This window comes from Podarcis raffonei, chromosome 5 (assembly GCF_027172205.1).
Source record: "Podarcis raffonei isolate rPodRaf1 chromosome 5, rPodRaf1.pri, whole genome shotgun sequence".
NCBI classification, from domain to species: Eukaryota; Metazoa; Chordata; class Lepidosauria; order Squamata; family Lacertidae; genus Podarcis; species Podarcis raffonei.
Genome location: NC_070606.1, coordinates 71,730,159 through 71,740,240, shown reverse-complemented (window position 1 = coordinate 71,740,240; position 10,082 = coordinate 71,730,159).

Sequence of the window (10,082 nt, the reverse complement as noted above, 5' to 3'; positions counted from 1 at the left end):
CGGCCCACCGAGGGATTACTGGCCCAGGCGAGGTAAACCTTGCTGACCCCTAAACTAGATTCCTGAAGAGTGTTGAGTGTTTCTATCTCTCATCTTTTTGTCTCACAGCTTGAATCTACCAGTTAATCCAGAATTCTTATCCTGTCGTCGATGAGATAAACATCTGCCCTTCTACCTTCAAGTCTCTCCGATTACAGCAAAGGGTCAGCTTCATGTGTATATGGATGAAAGCAAAATTGCTGCGCCAGAACACCCCATGTTTCCTGAACTGCTGTTATATTGGTGGGATGGATACATACAATCCGAATGTGCTTAAAACCTAATGCTCTCCAGCATGACAAAGACAAGAACCCGCCAACAGCATACGAATCAATCTGGCTAACCTGATCCAAAACACACACACACACATGCCACTCACACACAAAAACAAATTTCACTACAGCCAATCCAAGACAACCAACCACTCTCTAGGCCACCCCCCCAGCCTCTCTCACCACCAAGGAAATACAAGCAAATAGTGAAGAGAACCCACACAAGTGACTCTGACACAAAACTCCACACATACACTAAGTAGAATAGAAGCATTGCCACCCCACCCCACCCCACCCCACCCCACTCACCATTCTCCCCTCCACCTCTTTCCCCCTTTTCTTCCTAATGTAACACTAATGTCCCACAACAAATGAAACTGATCTGTAGAAAACACAACTTGAAAAAAGAGACATTGCACATACTTTTGTAAACCAAGAAATCTTTAATTTTAAAAAAAGAGAGGCCAAATAACTGGACTTGAGAATTGCCAAGGTATAGAGGAATTCGCTCATAGGGGAGATGTTCACCAGATGTATTTACAGAATGGTGTATTTATTATATCTCACATATATAACCGAGAGAGAAAGAGAGATGCCCCTCTAAATGTAGATCAACTGGGGAAGAATTTTCATCTTAAGAATAAATCTCATATTTTCATGGGCAAGGCCTCCCACTGATCCGAGTCAAGGGACACCGCTGAAATTACTTTATCAAATTTGATTTAAGCATTTTGCCAATTTCCTTCGGGATCAGAGTCCCCAGATTAGTTAGCGTTTCAGAGCATATACAAAACTGCCAGGCCTTAAATTGGTTCAACAGCATGATATTGCCTAAGGGCATTAATTCAGACTTTGCCCAATTTGCTGAGTATTGCAATAGACTCTCAAATGTATTAATCGAATCAATCAGTGCAGCTATATAAAATTGTTTTATGCTGTTCCCCCACCCCAAATTCAACGCCCTGAATATCAGGATGGTATTTAATTCTGCTTGCCAATATTTTTAAAAGCAGATAAAAAATTAATGGGGAGAGGGAGCATCCTGGCTAGATATCTCTTTCCAAATTAGTTATCTGTTAATGTAGTTCCTGAAGTATTGTTAAGAATTATGTTTTGTTTGTGGGCTGTGATCTTTTACACATTTGTTAATAAAGTTGTTTTTAAAGGCATTTTCCTTCCATTCTGCCTCTTCTATAACGAAAGACATGTGCTCATTTAATTCTGTTTAAAAAAAGTTTATCTCCTATAGTTCATTATCTTGATTCCTCCCTTGCCTTATGTGCAATTGAATAAAGTGATAATTGGAACACTCAATTGACAGAATGGTCTTGAGCATTGACCAGGTGTATAGGAACATGCTGTGTTGTAAGGAAATATGGCTCCTGTGATAGGGCTGCTATACATCCCAGATTTCCCAGACATATCCAAGATTCATATGTCGAAAATAGTGTCTGGGCAGAATTTCCAAAACTCAGTAAAATTGTCCGGGAAAACCTGGGCATATGGCAACCCATGTCAGAAGTGTTGATTTTGGGGCAATTCCCCCCTCCCAAATAGCTCAAAAACTTCGTTATTTTGGGAGATTTTGCAAAAAATGCTCAAAAACTTGCCAAAAAAGTTGTGTCCGGATTTTCACTTTTTGAAATATGGCAACCCTAACCTGTGATGCTAAGCAGAAGCAGTCACCATAAGCGGAATATGTATTTGAGAAGTTAATTACTCTGGGAGTGGCAAATCAAGGAACAGGCTGGCTTGTCCTACACTTTAGGTAATGTGGGCCTACTGGATAGTTTCTATGTCTTCATCTGGCATTGCTGTGTTCTCTGTAAACCCTATATGATTTTATTGGACTGTGTCATTTGTCATAGACCGGATGATACAGATTTGATTCTACGTATATCCATTCTAATTGTGTCAGTGTTTCCCAGCCACTCGGCACAATGCCAAAGAGCGGGTACCAATCAGCTAGAGCAGTCACATGTGATTGGCACCACTGACATAATTGGAATGTTCATGCCACAGTGAAGTAGCTTTTACACAAGTGTGTGTTTCTCTCCCTTCCTGGCCTTGGGGCAGAGGACGGGGGACTACGCACTGCATACTGTAAGGTCACAAATATAAGCCACACTTTAACTTTTCACAGTCGGAATTGGGGGGGAAAGTGAGGATTATATTCAGGCCAATACAGTTTATGCATATTGTTGTTCTTCTCATTGTTTGACAGAACACAGTATCACAGAGAGCAGCATTAGTCCTTGTGGGCAAAATGTGCAGAAGGCTGCAGTAGGCCGCCTAAAACACAAGATAAATTAGACAGCAAAGGAAAGTCTTAAACAGATGCTTCTGCCAAAATTGTCTATGACAGAGTAGGATAAACTACAGCTGGATGAGGAGATGGTCAAGTGTACAGAATGACTTTTTATGTGCAAATGGGGTCTATTTCAGCTGCAAGCAAGAAGATTCGTCATTCATGTAAATCGTAATGCTCATCACAAAAAATAGAAGAGTAAAGCAAACAGGCGTTGGCTTTGGTGACCTGGGAAAATGAGTTTGAGAGTAATATTTAGGAGACAGTATAAATCACATGATCATGATTCTTTACAGTGCAATTCATCCTATATATGTCTGCTCAGAGGTATGCCCCATTGAGGCCAAAGCAAGGGGGACTCATCAGGACTGCCACATGCAGGGACAGAAGGTTTAGGTAAGGTAGGGGATTGAATTGGGGCCTTCACTCTTTGGTGGCTCTATCTCCTCTGCCACCAATGCTTCATAGAGAAGTGGCAACCTGAGCGCTAATGCTGGCCATGCAACCCAAAGGTGGTCAGTTGACCTTGCAACACAATGGAGAGGTGCCAGGTTTCACTCCATCTATCTAATCCAATATATAACTAGGTCCATGACTATAGTCTAGTCATTGACATAGTCATAACTTATCCATGACTATGTCCCCCCTGATCTTTCTGATCTGATATCTGGCCTCCAACCCATTCATGACCATTCCTTCTGACTCTGGTCCATGTGCCCAGCTGCCTGTGTCAAACTCCAGACTCCATGGCAAGGTAGTTTATCGCAAGGTAGTACTATACCTTCTCCACCATGATCTCAGTGAAAACTGATCTGCTCAAGCTGTTGACCTGGAAAAAAAGCTGCCAGTGGCATCTCTGATTGCAGAAATTGGGAACTTTAGGCTCAGAGTCCTTACGCATCCCACTAGACCCCTCTATCTAACCCTCAGGACTCTCCATTGCCGATGACCTCACACCAGTTTTGCTCCACACTTTCCTTGGTTGCATTGGCTAGAACATGTCCTTGAACTTTACTGGATGGAGGGAGATGTGTGTGATTTTTCTGTGGCTGGATCATATCCTACCATTCACTTGTCTCCCCACATTTGGATCGCGCCCCAACAAACACCAGCATGTGGCCCCCAAAATGTTTCATACCAGGCCCATGGCATGAAAATGTTTCCCCAGCCCTGCCCTACTGCTCAGATCAAGATTATGCTGCCTGGAAAACCAAAGCATCAAAATGCAGTTCAAGAGTTCTCCTACCAATAGTTTTTGTAAGAAGTATGAGCTCCTAGTCTGAAAATTCAAATTATATTTTATGTCCTTTAGAAGAGGCTTATAAAATTTCAGAACAACCTTACTTTTTCAGATCCTTGCAAAACTCTGTGGTTACCAACGTCCACTTATCCTGGAACATACTTCTTGATACTGTAAGCTGACCAGAAAAATCAAACACAATCACCTCCCAAGGTCATATCTTAAAGTGCTTTCTGTACCACACAATCCTTCTACTTGAAGGAGTAAGCCATTGATATGTCAAGATTGTTTGTTTTGGACATTTACTCTTTACAATCGACTTACTTTGATGGTTTTGCCCTAGAAACCTGCCTTAGCAACAGAAAAAATCACAGCAGGAAGAGGAACAAGCGAATATTAAAAGTCAATGCTATCATCTCTGCATGGGGCACTGTGTCTTTCAAATGTGTTATCAGCACTTATTAGCATGTCACTGCTATGTTAGACCAGGTTTTTGCAGCAGGAGAAAAGCACTGAAATATATTATTTCAGTGAATGACTATATTAGTGAATGACTTCACAGTGAATGCATCCCTGACCCAACCTCTTGGAACAGGGAGTTGCACCTGAGGTATTATTATTAACATGATTTTACTCAGCTTGACAAGAACCCAAAGTCCTCTGTCTATCTGAAAGCATTTCAAAACTGCTTAAAAACTTAAAATCCCTAAGTTATATATAAAAATACAATATAAAAATAACAGAACTGTATCATAAAACAGAGACACAACATGAAAACTAGAAAAATAATATTATGAAAACAAGACTTTTGTGATAGCAGGGTCCATTCTTATGAGTCAGGGAAAATCTGAGCAAAAATATGTGTCTTTAGAAGGCATCTGAAGCAACTGGTGTACAATATCTCACATATGCCAAAGGGCAGAGCATTCTGGGGGTTTTGTCCTTCGATATACTGTGGGGTACAGTGCTATGAGTAAAATTTTCCCAGATGATCTGGTCCCAAACTTCTTTCATTGCACCGAGGACTGTTAGTATTACAACACCTTGATCGCACTGTGCAGTTATCAAATATACTGCTATGCCAATTGGGAACAGGATGTCTGAGAATAGACCAGACATTAAATGTTAGCAGTCAGATTGTGACTGTGGTAAACAGACAACAGCTTAAGGAGCGCTTGCCTAGGGATGCTTCAGAAACAAACTGGCTGGTGGTTATTGCTAAGGTTATTTGTTATCCCAGGATAATCTCCATCTAAAGTTCAGCAGCACTGACTCATCGCTGTCATCTTCTGCTAGCTCAAGCAGATGTTAATTTCTCCCAGTTCATGGGCAGCTGTTTGGCTCCTTATCTCAGGCTGTATAAATACTGCTTGCATTCTCTTGGCTCTCACACAGGTGTTCTGCGCAACAAGGATGAATGGAACTCTCTCACGCACTCAGTTTATTTCCAATATTTACCAGGTTCCCTGTGAATAGAATCACAAGTGAGTGTCAAGTGTAGCCAAGCAGGTGAGGCTCGGGCAGAATGTTCTACAAACCCAAGGATGGGGAATCTGTGGCCCTACAAATACTTTTGGTCTTTCACTTTAATCATTCACAATTAGGTCTGGGTGAATCTATCAATTTTGTTCTTTCTCATTTCCCCAATCTTTAGTTCAGTTGGCCACATTTACAAATCAGTTTGCGATGTTAAGTCATCGTGAAAATTCACTGACATTTCAGTGCAAATTGCTCCATCTTTTGTGTGCAATTTTGCCCAATGGACACATTCTTCCAAAGCAGTTTTCCCAATTTTCATCAATATATGCATTGTTAAGCACACTTTAGCCTTGTTGGCATCCATCTGTCTCGAAAGACAATCGAGTGCACCTCTGGGGGGAGGTGAAATCAAACAGCTGGAGAAACACTGGTACCCGGTAACCGTTGTCTCTTGCATAGTTTCTGCTGCAAGTCTGGGCAGTGTGTGGAGGTCCTGGGCTGCCCTCCTCTCAGTCTTGCTGACGTGGTCCAAAGGAAAGCAGAGGAAGAGATTTGGCACCAGCTTGGCTGCAGTAGTTGATGGAAAGAGGCATACAAGACGCCAACCAACCATTTTAGGGACTCCACTTGGGATTTGTGTAGGGTTTACTCCTTAGCCTTTTCTTCTCCTGCATTGCAAAATGGATTTTTTCTCCTTTTTTCTGTTAAAACAAAGCTTATTTTATTTTGACAGGCATATAGCATTGGGTAAGGGAAAAAGAAGAAACAAAAAACAAGAACAGCGAAGCAACCAAAGAAAAGAACTGCATGAGCATGTTAAAAAGGTAAAGAACCCCTGACAGTTAAGTCCAGTAGTGAATGACTCAGGGGTTGCGGCGCTCATCTCGCTTTATTGGCCAAGGGAGCCAACGTTTGTCTGCAGACAGTTTTTCCAGGTCGTGTGGCCAGTATGACTAAGCCACTTCTGGCAAAGCCAGAGCAGCGCATGGAAACGCCATTTACATTCCCACCAGAGCAGTACCTATTTATCTACTTGCACTTTGACGTGCTTTCAACTGCTAGGTTGGCAGGAGCTGGGACTGAGCAACAGGAGCTCACCCCGTCACAGGGATTTGAACCTTCGACCTTCTGATTGGCAAGTCCTAGGCTCAGTGGTCTAGACCACAGCGCCTCCGGTGTCCCTTATGAACATGTTAAGCATACATAAAAGTGATAATGCAATATGTACAGGGTTTGCAATAAAGGATAGGAGCACAAAGTGAGTGGAGAATGAAAGCATTTGCCAAAATGCATAGAGAAAAGTTAAGTAGCCGGGGTAAAAGTCAGAGGTGTTTCCAGAGCAACTTAGCAGGGACCATGTTAAGATACATATAGTTGTGGATGTACGTCATGAAAGCCCACCAGACAGCTGAATAATCCTCTGCTTTCATTGCACTCTGCAATACTGTGAGATGGTGAGTTGTGAGCTGTGGGGCAAAGCCTGGAGTCAGGGATGATCAAGAAGGAAACCTTAAGTCAGGACCACAGGAAGGGATATTCTTAAGGATGCGAAGAATTGTTACTGTGGTTGCATATACACCCTACAGTTTTAGCACATTGCTTTCCACAAAGAATCTATCCCACACATAGCTACAATTCCCAGTGCCCTTAACAAGCTACAGTTCCCAGGATTCGGTGGGGGGGGTCGTGTGCTTTAAGTGTGCTTTACATGTGTTTTAAATGCACAAGGTGTATGCAGCCTGTTGTTGTTTTTTAATGGGATTCTTTCTTGCCAAAAAAATTCTGCAAAGTTGTATTTTTATTTTTTGGGGAGGGTAGGAGAAAAGGAAAGGGAAGTCTCAGAAATATTCTGAGAAATTTTCTGGCTCAGTTCTATTTATAACATCTTTGAAATGATCCTTATTGTCATAGCAGAGGTTGCTCCTGTGGAGAAGAATAATTTTTTGAGTCCTGTGTTCCTCACCACCATGACATTCTAAACATCTCAAAAACATTAGCCAAGCTAGGCAGACACAGTCGCTGCATGGATTCAGTTCAATATCAGGCCATCCCTTTTACTCCCAGACTCTTCTTCCTGTGACCATGGCAACAATAGCCACATAATAACCTTAGATGTCAGATGTGTGTTTGTGAGAGTTTTCCTCCTTTGATCAGACGAGATTTCAGTTTTAGCCGCATGGTCACGTGCAAGCTGGTTCGAAAGCAGTGCTGTCTGAGTTATAAGTATCTCAAGCCAAATAGCAAGGGTGAGATGAATATTTTAAGTGTGGGGGGGTACAAGTCACCATTCGGGCAATTTCTGCTTAAAACTGGTCTGTAGGATGAATGCTGGGATATATCCCAATCACCAGAGCTGGCCCGAGATGTTTTGCTGCCTGGCAATGCCCTCACCCCACAATGATGCCCCCAGATCTGGGTCTCCACCCCTTCCTGCCTCCGCTGTCATGTCCACGCAATGCTGCCAGCCTCAGCACCCCAATTGTACCTTCATCTGCACCTGCACTGCCACCACAAGGCTACAGAGGCAGCGAGGGCAATGGGGCTGGGTTGGCAATGTGGGTCATGCCCTGGTGAGACTGGTATCAGCACAGTGGTGGGGAAGGGAGGGAGGGTGTGAGGAGGGATCAGGGAGAAGGGCAGATCCACTGCCTGAAGCAAATGGCTTCACATCGCCTGATGGACAGGCCACTCCGGCCAGTCATTGATCTTAGGATGTTGCTTTAGTAGCAGCACTTCAGGACCGCAATATTATTTTCCTACTTCTACATATGGCAACAACAAAACACACACTAGCATTTATCTCCGTTTCATGCCAGAAGCATTGCTCCTCTCTGTAATGGTTTAGCATCTCTTATTGTTCAACGAAAGACTGTCACCAAGAAGGAGGACAACTTTTAATTTCAGGGCTCATCTTTGAGCAGGAAGTTTCAACAGGTGCGGGTGCAGAGGAGTGGAGAAGGGGTTTAATCTCACTATATTAAGATCTGCCTGTGCTCAGTTGCATATTTTACCACATTTTTGTTGTTGTTGTTGCCATTTAACATTTACTGCTATTTTCACCATCAAAGCACCAACAGCTCGACATATTAACACAATTTTTATGAGTCCCCCGCTTAGGAGTGCTCTGCCTGCAGCCATCAGAAGATGAATACAATTTGTCTCTCTTAAAGGAAGTTTTGCTTTCAGCATTTGTTGTGTCTTAAAGAGCTTGCCTGCTCCTTGATATCTCCCACCTTCCCCTTTCCTCTGCAAGCGCTGTGAGCGATAATTCATTTAGGAAACCGTATCGGCGGGTTGCATTCAGTTTACCATGCAGGTGATTTACTGCAGATTGCTCAGCTGTGCTCAGGAAAAGAACTGAATGAAAAACTGAGCAGGGTTTCCAGAGAAGGCTACCAGTTCATGTCGGTTTCAGTTACAACAAATCTGGGTAGCTGGAATGTAGTGGAGTTTAGACTGAAGAAGAAAATAAGGGTGGGGCTGGTGCCAGGTTTTTTGGGGGGCTCCTTAGCACCACCCTAGTGGATCCCCACACTGCTCAACACTACTCCTCTACCCTACCCCCTGTACTGCTCCCAGGACCATCCAAAAATAGGGGTTGGAGCCCAGAGGCTTGGGCGGGGGAAGTAAAGATGGCAGTGACTGCTGTTGCTGGCCAGTCCAATAGTCAAACCAGTAGACAATGCTGCCTACTGACTTTGCAGTGTAGCGCCACAGTACTCCCAATGTAAACTTAAGAGGCATCAAGATATAGTGTTTAGGCTGTAGCATTTTTGCAGTTAAATGCTTTTTCTGGGTTACTGGGCAACCTTACAATGCAGAGGGTGGTCTAGTATAGTGGTTAGAAGGTTGCTCCCAGCACGTCTTGGGAATAGTATTCATTTTATTGAGATTAGCTCAGGAATTTTTATTTTTTACTTTTAAATTAGGTGTAAAGTTGAGCCAGTCCCTTCAAGCCAGTGGAACCTCCTTATCACATATGGGAAGCAATTGTAAAGTTGGTGTAGAAGCAAACTGGCAATTTAAGTAAGAGTGAGGTAGTTCTGAGAGCTGAGGCAGACAAAGAGGTCACTCATAAAAGGTGAGAGAATGGTATATTGCCATCCTATGCAGGTTTACTCCAATGCAAATCTCTCGGAATCGATTTATTCCTTTGCACAGGTTTATGCAAGTAATGATCACTTGTTTGCATGCACGCATGTTTCAGAATCAACTCATAAACTGGAAATTAGGGGCAAGGAGATGAATCCTGATAGTGGGCCAGCTCTTTAATTCCCTTACCCATCACCATGAACCAATTTTGAGATGTGGGCAGCCCTTGTACACCTGTCAAAGTTCAAAACCATTGATCAACTGTTACAGTGAGTTCCTTTGAAGTCCATTTGTAGGCACAGTTTGGATTCAAACTACAAAGGAAACATTCTTCGTCTGTGGTTTGCCTACTGTGGTTCTAAGTGCCCATGCATGGAAATGGATTCCAGTGCTTCTTCTTTGGTTTATTTTAAAGTGTTTGGAATAAATGAACTAGACATTCATAGAAATTGGAGTAGCTAAGCTGTGACACTCCACATGTCATTGACTCCAACTCCCATCATCCCCAGCCAGCAGGGCCAATGGACAGGAGTGATAGAAGTCCAACCACTTCTCAAGTGCTACCTCCTTACTGCTGTATTGAATTTCACCTGCTGTGTCTGGACATGTTCATAACCCCGATAAACATGCTTTTTGTATTGTAATAATTGAG